The following is a 17,479-nucleotide window of genomic DNA, read 5'->3' as shown; positions in this document are numbered from 1 at the left end:
TTAATTTCCCTGGTCGAACCTGGTCATTGAAGTGTCTATGGTAGTTAATACCCCTGGTCGAACCTGGCCATTGAAGTGTCTATGGTAGTTAATTTCCCTGGTCGAACCTGGTCATTGAAGTGTCTATGGTAGTTAATACCCCTGGTCGAACCTGGTCATTGACGTGTCTATGGTAGTGAATACCCCTGGTCTAACCTGGTCATTGAAGTGTCTATGGTAGTGGTTAATACCCCTGGTCTAACCTGGTCATTGAAGTGTCTATGGTAGTTATTAATACCCCTGGTCTAACCTGGTCATTGAAGTGTCTATGGTAGTTATTAATACCCCTAGTCTAACCTGGTCATTGAAGTGTCTATGGTATTTGTTAATACCCCTGGTCGAACCTGGTCATTGAAGTGTCTACGGTAGTTAATACCCCTGGTCTAACCTGGTCATTGAAGTGTCTATGGTAGTTAATACCCCTGGTCTAACCTGGTCATTGTAGTGTCTATGGTAGTTAATTTCCCTGGTCGAACCTGGTCATTGAAGTGTCTATGGTAGTTAATACCCCTGGTCGAACCTGGCCATTGAAGTGTCTATGGTAGTTATTAATACCCCTGGTCTAACCTGGCCATTGAAGTGTCTATGGTAGTTATTAATACCCCTGTTCTAACCTGGTCATTGAAGTGTCTATGATAGTTAATACCCCTGGTCTAACCTGGCCATTGAAGTGTCTAGAAGTGTCTATGGTAGTTAATGCCCCTGGTCGAACCTGGTCATTGAAGTGTCTATGGTAGTTAATACCCCTGGTCTAACCTGGTCATTTAAGTGTCTGTGGTAGTTAATACCCCTGGTCTAACCTGGTCATTGAAGTGTTTATGGAAGTTAATACCCCTGGTCTAACCTGGTCATTGAAGTGTCTATGGTAGTTAATACCCCTGGTCTAACCTGGTCATTGAAGTGTCTATGGTAGTTAATACCACTAGTCTAACCTGGTCATTGAAGTGTCTATGGTAGTTATTAATATCCCTGGTCTAACCTGGTCATTGAAGTGTCTATGGTAGTTAATGCCCTGGTCTAACCTGGTCATTGACGTGTCTATGGTAGTTATTAATACCCCTGGTCTAACCTGGTCATTGAAGTGTCTATGGTAGTTATTAATACCCCTGTTCTAACCTGGTCATTGAAGTGTCTATGGTAGTTAATACCCCTGGTCTAACCTGGCCATTGAAGTGTCTAGAAGTGTCTATGGTAGTTAATGCCCCTGGTCGAACCTGGTCATTGAAGTGTCTATGGTAGTTAATACCCCTGGTCGAACCTGGTCATTGACGTGTCTATGGTAGTGAATACCCCTGGTCTAACCTGGTCATTGAAGTGTCTATGGTAGTTATTAATACCCCTAGTCTAACCTGGTCATTGAAGTGTCTATGGTAGTTATTAATACCCCTGGTCTAACCTGGTCATTGAAGTGTCTATGGTAGTGGTTAATACCCCTGGTCTAACGTGGTCATTGAAGTGTCTATGGTAGTTATTAATACACCTGGTCTAACCTGGTCATTGAAGTGTCTATGGTAGTTAATACCCCTGGTCTAACCTGGCCATTGAAGTGTCTAGAAGTGTCTATGGTAGTTAATGCCCCTGGTCGAACCTGGTCATTGAAGTGTCTATGGTAGTTAATACCCCTGGTCGAACCTGGTCATTGACGTGTCTATGGTAGTGAATACCCCTGGTCTAACCTGGTCATTGAAGTGTCTATGGTAGTTATTAATACCCCTAGTCTAACCTGGTCATTGAAGTGTCTATGGTAGTTATTAATACCCCTGGTCTAACCTGGTCATTGAAGTGTCTATGGTAGTGGTTAATACCCCTGGTCTAACGTGGTCATTGAAGTGTCTATGGTAGTTATTAATACACCTGGTCTAACCTGGTCATTGAAGTGTCTATGGTAGTTATTAATACCCCTAGTCTAACCTGGTCATTGAAGTGTCTATGGTATTTGTTAATACCCCTGGTCGAACCTGGTCATTGAAGTGTCTATGGTAGTTAATACCCCTGGTCTAACCTGGTCATTGAAGTGTCTATGGTAGTTAATACCCCTGGTCTAACTTGGTCATTGTAGTGTCTATGGTAGTTAATTTCCCTGGTCGAACCTGGTCATTGAAGTGTCTATGGTAGTTAATACCCCTGGTCGAACCTGGCCATTGAAGTGTCTATGGTAGTTAATTTCCCTGGTCGAACCTGGTCATTGAAGTGTCTATGGTAGTTAATACCCCTGGTCGAACCTGGCCATTGAAGTGTCTATGGTAGTTAATACCCCTGGTCTAACCTGGTCATTGAAGTGTCTATGGTAGTTATTAATACCCCTGGTCTAACCTGGCCATTGAAGTGTCTATGGTAGTTATTAATACCCCTGTTCTAACCTGGTCATTGAAGTGTCTATGATAGTTAATACCCCTGGTCTAACCTGGCCATTGAAGTGTCTAGAAGTGTCTATGGTAGTTAATGCCCCTGGTCGAACCTGGTCATTGAAGTGTCTATGGTAGTTAATACCCCTGGTCTAACCTGGTCATTTAAGTGTCTGTGGTAGTTAATACCCCTGGTCTAACCTGGTCATTGAAGTGTTTATGGAAGTTAATACCCCTGGTCTAACCTGGTCATTGAAGTGTCTATGGTAGTTAATATCCCTGGTCTAACCTGGTCATTAAAGTGTCTATGGTAGTTAATACCACTAGTCTAACCTGGTAATTGAAGTGTCTATGGTAGTTATTAATATCCCTGGTCTAACCTGGTCATTGAAGTGTCTATGGTAGTTAATGCCCTGGTCTAACCTGGTCATTGACGTGTCTATGGTAGTTATTAATACCCCTGGTCTAACCTGGTCATTGAAGTGTCTATGGTAGTTAATACCCCTGGTCTAACCTGGCCATTGAAGTGTCTAGAAGTGTCTATGGTAGAGAATGCCCCTGGTCGAACCTGGTCATTGAAGTGTCTATGGTAGTTAATACCCCTGGTCGAACCTGGTCATTGACGTGTCTATGGTAGTGAATACCCCTGGTCTAACCTGGTCATTGAAGTGTCTATGGTAGTGGTTAATACCCCTGGTCTAACGTGGTCATTGAAGTGTCTTAGGTAGTTATTAATACCCCTGGTCTAACCTGGTCATTGAAGTGTCTATGGTAGTTATTAATACCCCTAGTCTAACCTGGTCATTGAAGTGTCTATGGTATTTGTTAATACCCCTGGTCGAACCTGGTCATTGAAGTGTCTACGGTAGTTAATACCCCTGGTCTAACCTGGTCATTGAAGTGTCTATGGTAGTTAATACCCCTGGTCTAACCTGGTCATTGTAGTGTCTATGGTAGTTAATTTCCCTGGTCGAACCTGGTCTTTGAAGTGTCTATGGTAGTTAATACCCCTGGTCGAACCTGGCCATTGAAGTGTCTATGGTAGTTATTAATACCCCTGGTCTAACCTGGCCATTGAAGTGTCTATGGTAGTTATTAATACCCCTGTTCTAACCTGGTCATTGAAGTGTCTATGATAGTTAATACCCCTGGTCTAACCTGGCCATTGAAGTGTCTAGAAGTGTCTATGGTAGTTAATGCCCCTGGTCGAACCTGGTCATTGAAGTGTCTATGGTAGTTAATACCCCTGGTCTAACCTGGTCATTTAAGTGTCTGTGGTAGTTAATACCCCTGGTCTAACCTGGTCATTGAAGTGTTTATGGAAGTTAATACCCCTGGTCTAACCTGGTCATTGAAGTGTCTATGGTAGTTAATACCCCTGGTCTAACCTGGTCATTGAAGTGTCTATGGTAGTTAATACCACTAGTCTAACCTGGTCATTGAAGTGTCTATGGTAGTTATTAATATCCCTGGTCTAACCTGGTCATTGAAGTGTCTATGGTAGTTAATGCCCTGGTCTAACCTGGTCATTGATGTGTCTATGGTAGTTATTAATACCCCTGGTCTAACCTGGTCATTGAAGTGTCTATGGTAGTTATTAATACCCCTGTTCTAACCTGGTCATTGAAGTGTATATGGTAGTTAATACCCCTGGTCCAACCTGGCCATTGAAGTGTCTAGAAGTGTCTATGGTAGTTAATGCCCCTGGTCGAACCTGGTCATTGAAGTGTCTATGGTAGTTAATACCCCTGGTCGAACCTGGTCATTGACGTGTCTATGGTAGTGAATACCCCTGGTCTAACCTGGTCATTGAAGTGTCTATGGTAGTTATTAATACCCCTAGTCTAACCTGGTCATTGAAGTGTCTATGGTAGTTATTAATACCCCTGGTCTAACCTGGTCATTGAAGTGTCTATGGTAGTGGTTAATACCCCTGGTCTAACGTGGTCATTGAAGTGTCTATGGTAGTTATTAATACACCTGGTCTAACCTGGTCATTGAAGTGTCTATGGTAGTTATTAATACCCCTAGTCTAACCTGGTCATTGAAGTGTCTATGGTATTTGTTAATACCCCTGGTCGAACCTGGTCATTGAAGTGTCTATGGTAGTTAATACCCCTGGTCTAACCTGGTCATTGAAGTGTCTATGGTAGTTAATACCCCTGGTCTAACTTGGTCATTGTAGTGTCTATGGTAGTTAATTTCCCTGGTCGAACCTGGTCATTGAAGTGTCTATGGTAGTTATTAATACCCCTGGTCGAACCTGGCCATTGAAGTGTCTATGGTAGTTAATACCCCTGGTCTAACCTGGTCATTGAAGTGTCTATGGTAGTTATTAATACCCCTGGTCTAACCTGGCCATTGAAGTGTCTATGGTAGTTATTAATACCCCTGTTCTAACCTGGTCATTGAAGTGTCTATGATAGTTAATACCCCTGGTCTAACCTGGCCATTGAAGTGTCTAGAAGTGTCTATGGTAGTTAATGCCCCTGGTCGAACCTGGTCATTGAAGTGTCTATGGTAGTTAATACCCCTGGTCTAACCTGGTCATTTAAGTGTCTGTGGTAGTTAATACCCCTGGCCTAACCTGGTCATTGAAGTGTTTATGGAAGTTAATACCCCTGGTCTAACCTGGTCATTGAAGTGTCTATGGTAGTTAATACCCGTGGTCTAACCTGGTCATTGAAGTGTCTATGGTAGTTAATACCACTAGTCTAACCTGGTCATTGAAGTGTCTATGGTAGTTATTAATATCCCTGGTCTAACCTGGTCATTGAAGTGTCTATGGTAGTTAATGCCCTGGTCTAACCTGGTCATTGACGTGTCTATGGTAGTTATTAATACCCCTGGTCTAACCTGGTCATTGAAGTGTCTATGGTAGTTATTAATACCCCTGTTCTAACCTGGTCATTGAAGTGTCTATGGTAGTTAATACCCCTGGTCTAACCTGGCCATTGAAGTGTCTAGAAGTGTCTATGGTAGTTAATGCCCCTGGTCGAACCTGGTCATTGAAGTGTCTATGGTAGTTAATACCCCTGGTCGAACCTGGTCATTGACGTGTCTATGGTAGTGAATACCCCTGGTCTAACCTGGTCATTGAAGTGTCTATGGTAGTTATTAATACCCCTAGTCTAACCTGGTCATTGAAGTGTCTATGGTAGTTATTAATACCCCTGGTCTAACCTGGTCATTGAAGTGTCTATGGTAGTGGTTAATACCCCTGGTCTAACGTGGTCATTGAAGTGTCTATGGTAGTTATTAATACACCTGGTCTAACCTGGTCATTGAAGTGTCTATGGTAGTTATTAATACCCCTAGTCTAACCTGGTCATTGAAGTGTCTATGGTATTTGTTAATACCCCTGGTCGAACCTGGTCATTGAAGTGACTATGGTAGTTAATCCCCTGGTCTAACCTGGTCATTGAAGTGTCTATGGTAGTTAATACCCCTGGTCTAACTTGGTCATTGTAGTGTCTATGGTAGGTAATTTCCCTGGTCGAACCTGGTCATTGAAGTGTCTATGGTAGTTAATACCCCTGGTCGAACCTGGCCATTGAAGTGTCTATGGTAGTTAATACCCCTGGTCTAACCTGGTCATTGAAGTGTCTATGGTAGTTATTAATACCCCTGGTCTAACCTGGCCATTGAAGTGTCTATGGTAGTTATTAATACCCCTGTTCTAACCTGGTCATTGAAGTGTCTATGATAGTTAATACCCCTGGTCTAACCTGGCCATTGAAGTGTCTAGAAGTGTCTATGGTAGTTAATGCCCCTGGTCGAACCTGGTCATTGAAGTGTCTATGGTAGTTAATACCCCTGGTCTAACCTGGTCATTTAAGTGTCTGTGGTTGTTAATACCCCTGGTCTAACCTGGTCATTGAAGTGTTTATGGAAGTTAATACCCCTGGTCTAACCTGGTCATTGAAGTGTCTATGGTAGTTAATACCCCTGGTCTAACCTGGTCATTGAAGTGTCTATGGTAGTTAATACCACTAGTCTAACCTGGTCATTGAAGTGTCTATGGTAGTTATTAATATCCCTGGTCTAACCTGGTCATTGAAGTGTCTATGGTAGTTAATGCCCTGGACTAACCTGGTCATTGACGTGTCTATGGTAGTTATTAATACCCCTGGTCTAACCTGGTCATTGAAGTGTCTATGGTAGTTAATACCCCTGGTCGAACCTGGTCATTGAAGTGTCTATGGTAGTTAATACCCTGGTCTAACCTGGTCATTGACGTGTCTATGGTAGTTAATACCCCTGGTCTAACCTGGTCATTGAAGTGTCTATGGTAGTTTTTAATACCCCTGGTCTAACCTGGTCATTGAAGTGTCTATGGTAGTTAATACCCCTGGTCTAACCTGGTCATTGAAGTGTCTATGGTAGTTAATGCCCCTGGTCTAACCTGGTCATTGAAGTGTCTATGGTAGTTAATGCCCCTGGTCTAACCTGGTCATTGAAGTGTCTATGGTAGTTATTAATACCCCTGGTCTAACCTGGTCATTGAAGTGTCTATGGTAGTTAATACCCCTGGTCTAACCTGGTCATTGAAGTGTCTATGGTAGTTAATGCCCCTGGTCTAACCTGGTCAGTTAAGTGTCTATGGTAGTTAATGCCCCTGGTCTAACCTGGTCATTGACGTGTCTATGGTAGTTATTAATACCCCTGGTCTAACCTGGTCATTGACGTGTCTATGGTAGTTATTAATACCCCTGGTCTAACCTGGTCATTGACGTGTCTATTGTAGTTATTAATACCCCTAGTGTAACCTGGTCATTGTAGTGTCTATGGTAGTTATTAATACACCTGGTCTAACCTGGTCATTGAAGTGTCTATGGTAGTTATTAATACCCCTAGTCTAACCTGGTCATTGAAGTGTCTATGGTAGTTATTAATACCCCTGGTCTAACCTGGTCATTGAAGTGTCTATGGTAGTTGTTAATACCCCTGGTCTAACGTGGTCATTGAAGTGTCTATGGTAGTTATTAATACCCCTGGTCTAACCTGGTCATTGAAGTGTTTATGGTAGTTATTAATACCCCTAGTCTAACCTGGTCATTGAAGTTTCTATGGTAGTTGTTAATACCCCTGGTCGAACCTGGTCATTGAAGTGTCTATGGTAGTTAATACCCCTGGTCTAACCTGGTCATTGTAGTGTCTATGGTAGTTAATTTCCCTGGTCGAACCTGGTCATTGAAGTGTCTATGGTAGTTAATACCCCTGGTCGAACCTGGCCATTGAAGTGTCTATGGTAGTTATTAATACCCCTGGTCTAACCTGGCCATTGAAGTGTCTATGGTAGTTATTAATACCCCTGTTCTAACCTGGTCATTGAAGTGTCTATGATAGTTAATACCCCTGGTCTAACCTGGCCATTGAAGTGTCTAGAAGTGTCTATGGTAGTTAATGCCCCTGGTCGAACCTGGTCATTGAAGTGTCTATGGTAGTTAATACCCCTGGTCTAACCTGGTCATTTAAGAGTCTGTGGTAGTTAATACCCCTGGTCTAACCTGGTCATTGAAGTGTTTATGGAAGTTAATACCCCTGGTCTAACCTGGTCATTGAAGTGTCTATGGTAGTTAATACCCCTGGTCTAACCTGGTCATTGAAGTGTCTATGGTAGTTAATACCACTAGTCTAACCTGGTCATTGAAGTGTCTGTGGTAGTTATTAATATCCCTGGTCTAACCTGGTCATTGAAGTGTCTATGGTAGTTAATGCCCTGGTCTAACCTGGTCATTGACGTGTCTATGGTAGTTATTAATACCCCTGGTCTAACCTGGTCATTGAAGTGTCTATGGTAGTTATTAATACCCCTGTTCTAACCTGGTCATTGAAGTGTCTATGGTAGTTAATACCCCTGGTCTAACCTGGCCATTGAAGTGTCTAGAAGTGTCTATGGTAGTTAATGCCCCTGGTCGAACCTGGTCATTGAAGTGTCTATGGTAGTTAATACCCCTGGTCGAACCTGGTCATTGACGTGTCTATGGTAGTGAATACCCCTGGTCTAACCCGGTCATTGAAGTGTCTATGGTAGTTATTAATACCCCTAGTCTAACCTGGTCATTGAAGTGTCTATGGTAGTTATTAATACCCCTGGTCTAACCTGGTCATTGAAGTGTCTATGGTAGTGGTTAATACCCCTGGTCTAACGTGGTCATTGAAGTGTCTATGGTAGTTAATACCCCTGGTCTAACCTGGTCATTTAAGTGTCTGTGGTAGTTAATACCCCTGGTCTAACCTGGTCATTGAAGTGTTTATGGAAGTTAATACCCCTGGTCTAACCTGGTCATTGAAGTGTCTATGGTAGTTAATACCCCTGGTCTAACCTGGTCATTGAAGTGTCTATGGTAGTTAATACCACTAGTCTAACCTGGTCATTGAAGTGTCTATGGTAGTTATTAATATCCCTGGTCTAACCTGGTCATTGAAGTGTCTATGGTAGTTAATGCCCTGGACTAACCTGGTCATTGACGTGTCTATGGTAGTTATTAATACCCCTGGTCTAACCTGGTCATTGAAGTGTCTATGGTAGTTAATACCCCTGGTCGAACCTGGTCATTGAAGTGTCTATGGTAGTTAATACCCTGGTCTAACCTGGTCATTGACGTGTCTATGGTAGTTAATACCCCTGGTCTAACCTGGTCATTGAAGTGTCTATGGTAGTTTTTAATGCCCCTGGTCTAACCTGGTCATTGAAGTGTCTATGGTAGTTAATACCCCTGGTCTAACCTGGTCATTGAAGTGTCTATGGTAGTTATTAATACCCCTGGTCTAACCTGGTCATTGAGGTGTCTATGGTAGTTAATACCCCTGGTCTAACCTGGTCATTGAAGTGTCTATGGTAGTTAATGACCCTGGTCTAACCTGGTCAGTTAAGTGTCTATGGTAGTTAATGCCCCTGGTCTAACCTGGTCATTGACGTGTCTATGGTAGTTATTAATACCCCTGGTCTAACCTGGTCATTGACGTGTCTATGGTAGTTATTAATACCCCTGGTCTAACCTGGTCATTGACGTGTCTATTGTAGTTATTAATACCCCTAGTGTAACCTGGTCATTGTAGTGTCTATGGTAGTTATTAATACACCTGGTCTAACCTGGTCATTGAAGTGTCTATGGTAGTTATTAATACCCCTAGTCTAACCTGGTCATTGAAGTGTCTATGGTAGTTATTAATACCCCTGGTCTAACCTGGTCATTGACGTGTCTATTGTAGTTATTAATACCCCTAGTGTAACCTGGTCATTGTAGTGTCTATGGTAGTTGTTAATACCCCTGGTCTAACGTGGTCATTGAAGTGTCTATGGTAGTTATTAATACCCCTGGTCTAACGTGGTCATTGAAGTGTCTATGGTAGTTATTAATACCCCTGGTCTAACCTGGTCATTGAAGTGTCTATGGTAGTTAATACCACTAGTCTAACCTGGTCATTGAAGTGTCTATGGTAGTTATTAATATCCCTGGTCTAACCTGGTCATTGAAGTGTCTATGGTAGTTAATGCCCTGGACTAACCTGGTCATTGACGTGTCTATGGTAGTTATTAATACCCCTGGTCTAACCTGGTCATTGAAGTGTCTATGGTAGTTAATACCCCTGGTCGAACCTGGTCATTGAAGTGTCTATGGTAGTTAATACCCTGGTCTAACCTGGTCATTGACGTGTCTATGGTAGTTAATACCCCTGGTCTAACCTGGTCATTGAAGTGTCTATGGTAGTTTTTAATACCCCTGGTCTAACCTGGTCATTGAAGTGTCTATGGTAGTTAATACCCCTGGTCTAACCTGGTCATTGAAGTGTCTATGGTAGTTAATGCCCCTGGTCTAACCTGGTCATTGAAGTGTCTATGGTAGTTAATGCCCCTGGTCTAACCTGGTCATTGAAGTGTCTATGGTAGTTATTAATACCCCTGGTCTAACCTGGTCATTGAAGTGTCTATGGTAGTTAATACCCCTGGTCTAACCTGGTCATTGAAGTGTCTATGGTAGTTAATGCCCCTGGTCTAACCTGGTCAGTTAAGTGTCTATGGTAGTTAATGCCCCTGGTCTAACCTGGTCATTGACGTGTCTATGGTAGTTATTAATACCCCTGGTCTAACCTGGTCATTGACGTGTCTATGGTAGTTATTAATACCCCTGGTCTAACCTGGTCATTGACGTGTCTATTGTAGTTATTAATACCCCTAGTGTAACCTGGTCATTGTAGTGTCTATGGTAGTTATTAATACACCTGGTCTAACCTGGTCATTGAAGTGTCTATGGTAGTTATTAATACCCCTAGTCTAACCTGGTCATTGAAGTGTCTATGGTAGTTATTAATACCCCTGGTCTAACCTGGTCATTGAAGTGTCTATGGTAGTTGTTAATACCCCTGGTCTAACGTGGTCATTGAAGTGTCTATGGTAGTTATTAATACCCCTGGTCTAACCTGGTCATTGAAGTGTTTATGGTAGTTATTAATACCCCTAGTCTAACCTGGTCATTGAAGTGTCTATGGTAGTTGTTAATACCCCTGGTCGAACCTGGTCATTGAAGTGTCTATGGTAGTTAATACCCCTGGTCTAACCTGGTCATTGTAGTGTCTATGGTAGTTAATTTCCCTGGTCGAACCTGGTCATTGAAGTGTCTATGGTAGTTAATACCCCTGGTCGAACCTGGCCATTGAAGTGTCTATGGTAGTTATTAATACCCCTGGTCTAACCTGGCCATTGAAGTGTCTATGGTAGTTATTAATACCCCTGTTCTAACCTGGTCATTGAAGTGTCTATGATAGTTAATACCCCTGGTCTAACCTGGCCATTGAAGTGTCTAGAAGTGTCTATGGTAGTTAATGCCCCTGGTCGAACCTGGTCATTGAAGTGTCTATGGTAGTTAATACCCCTGGTCTAACCTGGTCATTTAAGTGTCTGTGGTAGTTAATACCCCTGGTCTAACCTGGTCATTGAAGTGTTTATGGAAGTTAATACCCCTGGTCTAACCTGGTCATTGAAGTGTCTATGGTAGTTAATACCCCTGGTCTAACCTGGTCATTGAAGTGTCTATGGTAGTTAATACCACTAGTCTAACCTGGTCATTGAAGTGTCTGTGGTAGTTATTAATATCCCTGGTCTAACCTGGTCATTGAAGTGTCTATGGTAGTTAATGCCCTGGTCTAACCTGGTCATTGACGTGTCTATGGTAGTTATTAATACCCCTGGTCTAACCTGGTCATTGAAGTGTCTATGGTAGTTATTAATACCCCTGTTCTAACCTGGTCATTGAAGTGTCTATGGTAGTTAATACCCCTGGTCTAACCTGGCCATTGAAGTGTCTAGAAGTGTCTATGGTAGTTAATGCCCCTGGTCGAACCTGGTCATTGAAGTGTCTATGGTAGTTAATACCCCTGGTCGAACCTGGTCATTGACGTGTCTATGGTAGTGAATACCCCTGGTCTAACCCGGTCATTGAAGTGTCTATGGTAGTTATTAATACCCCTAGTCTAACCTGGTCATTGAAGTGTCTATGGTAGTTATTAATACCCCTGGTCTAACCTGGTCATTGAAGTGTCTATGGTAGTGGTTAATACCCCTGGTCTAACGTGGTCATTGAAGTGTCTATGGTAGTTAATACCCCTGGTCTAACCTGGTCATTTAAGTGTCTGTGGTAGTTAATACCCCTGGTCTAACCTGGTCATTGAAGTGTTTATGGAAGTTAATACCCCTGGTCTAACCTGGTCATTGAAGTGTCTATGGTAGTTAATACCCCTGGTCTAACCTGGTCATTGAAGTGTCTATGGTAGTTAATACCACTAGTCTAACCTGGTCATTGAAGTGTCTATGGTAGTTATTAATATCCCTGGTCTAACCTGGTCATTGAAGTGTCTATGGTAGTTAATGCCCTGGACTAACCTGGTCATTGACGTGTCTATGGTAGTTATTAATACCCCTGGTCTAACCTGGTCATTGAAGTGTCTATGGTAGTTAATACCCCTGGTCGAACCTGGTCATTGAAGTGTCTATGGTAGTTAATACCCTGGTCTAACCTGGTCATTGACGTGTCTATGGTAGTTAATACCCCTGGTCTAACCTGGTCATTGAAGTGTCTATGGTAGTTTTTAATGCCCCTGGTCTAACCTGGTCATTGAAGTGTCTATGGTAGTTAATACCCCTGGTCTAACCTGGTCATTGAAGTGTCTATGGTAGTTATTAATACCCCTGGTCTAACCTGGTCATTGAGGTGTCTATGGTAGTTAATACCCCTGGTCTAACCTGGTCATTGAAGTGTCTATGGTAGTTAATGACCCTGGTCTAACCTGGTCAGTTAAGTGTCTATGGTAGTTAATGCCCCTGGTCTAACCTGGTCATTGACGTGTCTATGGTAGTTATTAATACCCCTGGTCTAACCTGGTCATTGACGTGTCTATGGTAGTTATTAATACCCCTGGTCTAACCTGGTCATTGACGTGTCTATTGTAGTTATTAATACCCCTAGTGTAACCTGGTCATTGTAGTGTCTATGGTAGTTATTAATACACCTGGTCTAACCTGGTCATTGAAGTGTCTATGCTAGTTATTAATACCCCTAGTCTAACCTGGTCATTGAAGTGTCTATGGTAGTTATTAATACCCCTGGTCTAACCTGGTCATTGACGTGTCTATTGTAGTTATTAATACCCCTAGTGTAACCTGGTCATTGTAGTGTCTATGGTAGTTGTTAATACCCCTGGTCTAACGTGGTCATTGAAGTGTCTATGGTAGTTATTAATACCCCTGGTCTAACCTGGTCATTGAAGTGTTTATGGTAGTTATTAATACCCCTAGTCTAACCTGGTCATTGAAGTGTCTATGGTAGTTGTTAATACCCCTGGTCGAACCTGGTCATTGTAGTGTCTATGGTAGTTAATACCCCTGGTCTAACCTGGTCATTGAAGTGTCTATGGTAGTTAATACCCCTGGTCTAACTTGGTCATTGTAGTGTCTATGGTAGTTAATTTCCCTGGTCGAACCTGGTCATTGAAGTGTCTATGGTAGTTAATACCCCTGGTCGAACCTGGCCATTGAAGTTTCTATGGTAGTTAATACCCCTGGTCTAACATGGTCATTGAAGTGTCTATGGTAGTTATTAATACCCCTGGTCTAACCTGGCCATTGAAGTGTCTATGGTAGTTATTAATACCCCTGGTCTAACCTGGTCATTGAAGTGTCTATGGTAGTTAATACCCCTGGTCTAACCTGGCCATTGAAGTGTCTAGAAGTGTCTATGGTAGTTAATGCCCCTGGTCGAACCTGGTCATTGAAGTGTCTATGGTAGTTAATGCCCCTGGTCTAACCTGGTCATTTAAGTGTCTATGGTAGTTAATACCCCTGGTCTAACCTGGTCATTGAAGTGTCTATGGTAGTTAATACCCCTGGTCTAACCTGGTCATTGAAGTGTCTATGGTAGTTAATGCCCCTGGTCTAACCTGGTCATTGAAGTGTCTATGGTAGTTAATACCCCTGGTCTAACCTGGTTATTGAAGTGTCTATGGTAGTTAATACCCCTGGTCTAACCTGGTCATTGAAGTGTCTATGGTAGTTAATACCACTAGTCTAACCTGGTCATTGAAGTGTCTATGGTAGTTATTAATACCCCTGGTCTAACCTGGTCATTGAAGTGTCTATGGTAGTTAATTCCCTGGTCTAACCTGGTCATTGACGTGTCTATGGTAGTTATTAATACCCCTGGTCTAACCTGGTCATTGAAGTGTCTATGGTAGTTAATGCCCCTGGTCTAACCTGGTCATTGAAGTGTCTATGGTAGTTAATACCCCTGGTCTAACCTGGTCATTGAAGTGTCTATGGTAGTTAATGCCCCTGGTCTAACCTGGTCATTGAAGTGTCTATGGTAGTTAATACCACTAGTCTAACCTGGTCATTGAAGTGTCTATGGTAGTTAACACCACTAGTCTAACCTGGTCATTGAAGTGTCTATGGTAGTTATTAATACCCCTGGTCTAACCTGGTCATTGAGGTGTCTATGGTAGTTAATACCCCTGGTCTAACCTGGTCATTGAAGTGTCTATGGTAGTTAATGCCCCTGGTCTAACCTGGTCAGTTAAGTGTCTATGGTAGTTAATACCCCTGGTCTAACCTGGTCATTGAAGTGTCTATGGTAGTTATTAATACCCCTGGTCTAACCTGGTCATTGAAGTGTCTATGGTAGTTATTAATACACCTGGTCTAAACTGGTCATTGAAGTGTCTATGGTAGTTAATACCCCTAGTCTAACCTGGTCATTGACGTGTCTATGGTTGTTAATACCCCTGGTCTAACCTGGTCATTGAAGTGTCTATGGTAGTCATTAATACCCCTGGTCTAGCCTGGTCATGGAAGTGTCTATGGTAGTTGTTAATACCCCTGGTCTAACCTGGTCATTGAAGTGTCTATGGTAGTTGTTAATACCCCTGGTCTAACCTGGTCATTGAAGTGTCTATGGTAGTTGTTAATACCCCTGGTCTAACCTGGTCATTGAAGTGTCTATGGTAGTTAATTTCCCTGGTCGAACCTGGTCATTGAAGTGTCTATGGTAGTTAATACCCCTGGTCGAACCTGGCCATTGAAGTTTCTATGGTAGTTAATACCCCTGGTCTAACATGGTCATTGAAGTGTCTATGGTAGTTATTAATACCCCTGGTCTAACCTGGCCATTGAAGTGTCTATGGTAGTTATTAATACCCCTGGTCTAACCTGGTCATTGAAGTGTCTATGGTAGTTAATACCCCTGGTCTAACCTGGCCATTGAAGTGTCTAGAAGTGTCTATGGTAGTTAATGCCCCTGGTCGAACCTGGTCATTGAAGTGTCTATGGTAGTTAATGCCCCTGGTCTAACCTGGTCATTTAAGTGTCTATGGTAGTTAATACCCCTGGTCTAACCTGGTCATTGAAGTGTCTATGGTAGTTAATACCCCTGGTCTAACCTGGTCATTGAAGTGTCTATGGTAGTTAATGCCCCTGGTCTAACCTGGTCATTGAAGTGTCTATGGTAGTTAATACCCCTGGTCTAACCTGGTTATTGAAGTGTCTATGGTAGTTAATACCCCTGGTCTAACCTGGTCATTGAAGTGTCTATGGTAGTTAATACCACTAGTCTAACCTGGTCATTGAAGTGTCTATGGTAGTTATTAATACCCCTGGTCTAACCTGGTCATTGAAGTGTCTATGGTAGTTAATGCCCTGGTCTAACCTGGTCATTGACGTGTCTATGGTAGTTATTAATACCCCTGGTCTAACCTGGTCATTGAAGTGTCTATGGTAGTTAATGCCCCTGGTCTAACCTGGTCATTGAAGTGTCTATGGTAGTTAATACCCCTGGTCTAACCTGGTCATTGAAGTGTCTATGGTAGTTAATGCCCCTGGTCTAACCTGGTCATTGAAGTGTCTATGGTAGTTAATACCACTAGTCTAACCTGGTCATTGAAGTGTCTATGGTAGTTAACACCACTAGTCTAACCTGGTCATTGAAGTGTCTATGGTAGTTATTAATACCCCTGGTCTAACCTGGTCATTGAGGTGTCTATGGTAGTTAATACCCCTGGTCTAACCTGGTCATTGAAGTGTCTATGGTAGTTAATGCCCCTGGTCTAACCTGGTCAGTTAAGTGTCTATGGTAGTTAATACCCCTGGTCTAACCTGGTCATTGAAGTGTCTATGGTAGTTATTAATACCCCTGGTCTAACCTGGTCATTGAAGTGTCTATGGTAGTTATTAATACACCTGGTCTAACCTGGTCATTGAAGTGTCTATGGTAGTTAATACCCCTAGTCTAACCTGGTCATTGACGTGTCTATGGTTGTTAATACCCCTGGTCTAACCTGGTGATTGAAGTGTCTATGGTAGTCATTAATACCCCTGGTCTAGCCTGGTCATGGAAGTGTCTATGGTAGTTGTTAATACCCCTGGTCTAACCTGGTCATTGAAGTGTCTATGGTAGTTGTTAATACCCCTGGTCTAACCTGGTCATTGAAGTGTCTATGGTAGTTGTTAATACCCCTGGTCTAACCTGGTCATTGAAGTGTCTATGGTAGTTATTAATACCCCTGGTCTAACCTGGTCATTGAAGTGTCTATGGTAGTTGTTAATACCCCTGGTCTAACCTGGTCATGGAAGTGTCTATGGTAGTTGTTAATACCCCTGGTCTAACCTGGTCATTGAAGTGTCTATGGTAGTTGTTAATACCCCTGGTCTAACCTGGTCATTGAAGTGTCTATGGTAGTTGTTAATACCCCTGGTCTAACCTGGCCATTGAAGTGTCTATGGTAGTTATTAATACCCCTGGTCTAACCTGGTCATTGAAGTGTCTATGGTAGTTAATACCCCTGGTCTAACCTGGCCATTGAAGTGTCTAGAAGTGTCTATGGTAGTTAATGCCCCTGGTCGAACCTGGTCATTGAAGTGTCTATGGTAGTTAATGCCCCTGGTCTAACCTGGTCATTTAAGTGTCTATGGTAGTTAATACCCCTGGTCTAACCTGGTCATTGAAGTGTCTATGGTAGTTAATACCCCTGGTCTAACCTGGTCATTGAAGTGTCTATGGTAGTTAATGCCCCTGGTCTAACCTGGTCATTGAAGTGTCTATGGTAGTTAATACCCCTGGTCTAACCTGGTTATTGAAGTGTCTATGGTAGTTAATACCCCTGGTCTAACCTGGTCATTGAAGTGTCTATGGTAGTTAATACCACTAGTCTAACCTGGTCATTGAAGTGTCTATGGTAGTTATTAATACCCCTGGTCTAACCTGGTCATTGAAGTGTCTATGGTAGTTAATTCCCTGGTCTAACCTGGTCATTGACGTGTCTATGGTAGTTATTAATACCCCTGGTCTAACCTGGTCATTGAAGTGTCTATGGTAGTTAATGCCCCTGGTCTAACCTGGTCATTGAAGTGTCTATGGTAGTTAATACCCCTGGTCTAACCTGGTCATTGAAGTGTCTATGGTAGTTAATGCCCCTGGTCTAACCTGGTCATTGAAGTGTCTATGGTAGTTAATACCACTAGTCTAACCTGGTCATTGAAGTGTCTATGGTAGTTAACACCACTAGTCTAACCTGGTCATTGAAGTGTCTATGGTAGTTATTAATAC

Source organism: Salvelinus fontinalis, chromosome 41 (assembly GCF_029448725.1).
Source record: "Salvelinus fontinalis isolate EN_2023a chromosome 41, ASM2944872v1, whole genome shotgun sequence".
NCBI lineage: Eukaryota > Metazoa > Chordata > Actinopteri > Salmoniformes > Salmonidae > Salvelinus > Salvelinus fontinalis.
The sequence above is the reverse complement of the archived record's forward strand: the minus strand, read 5'-3'. Positions refer to the sequence as shown.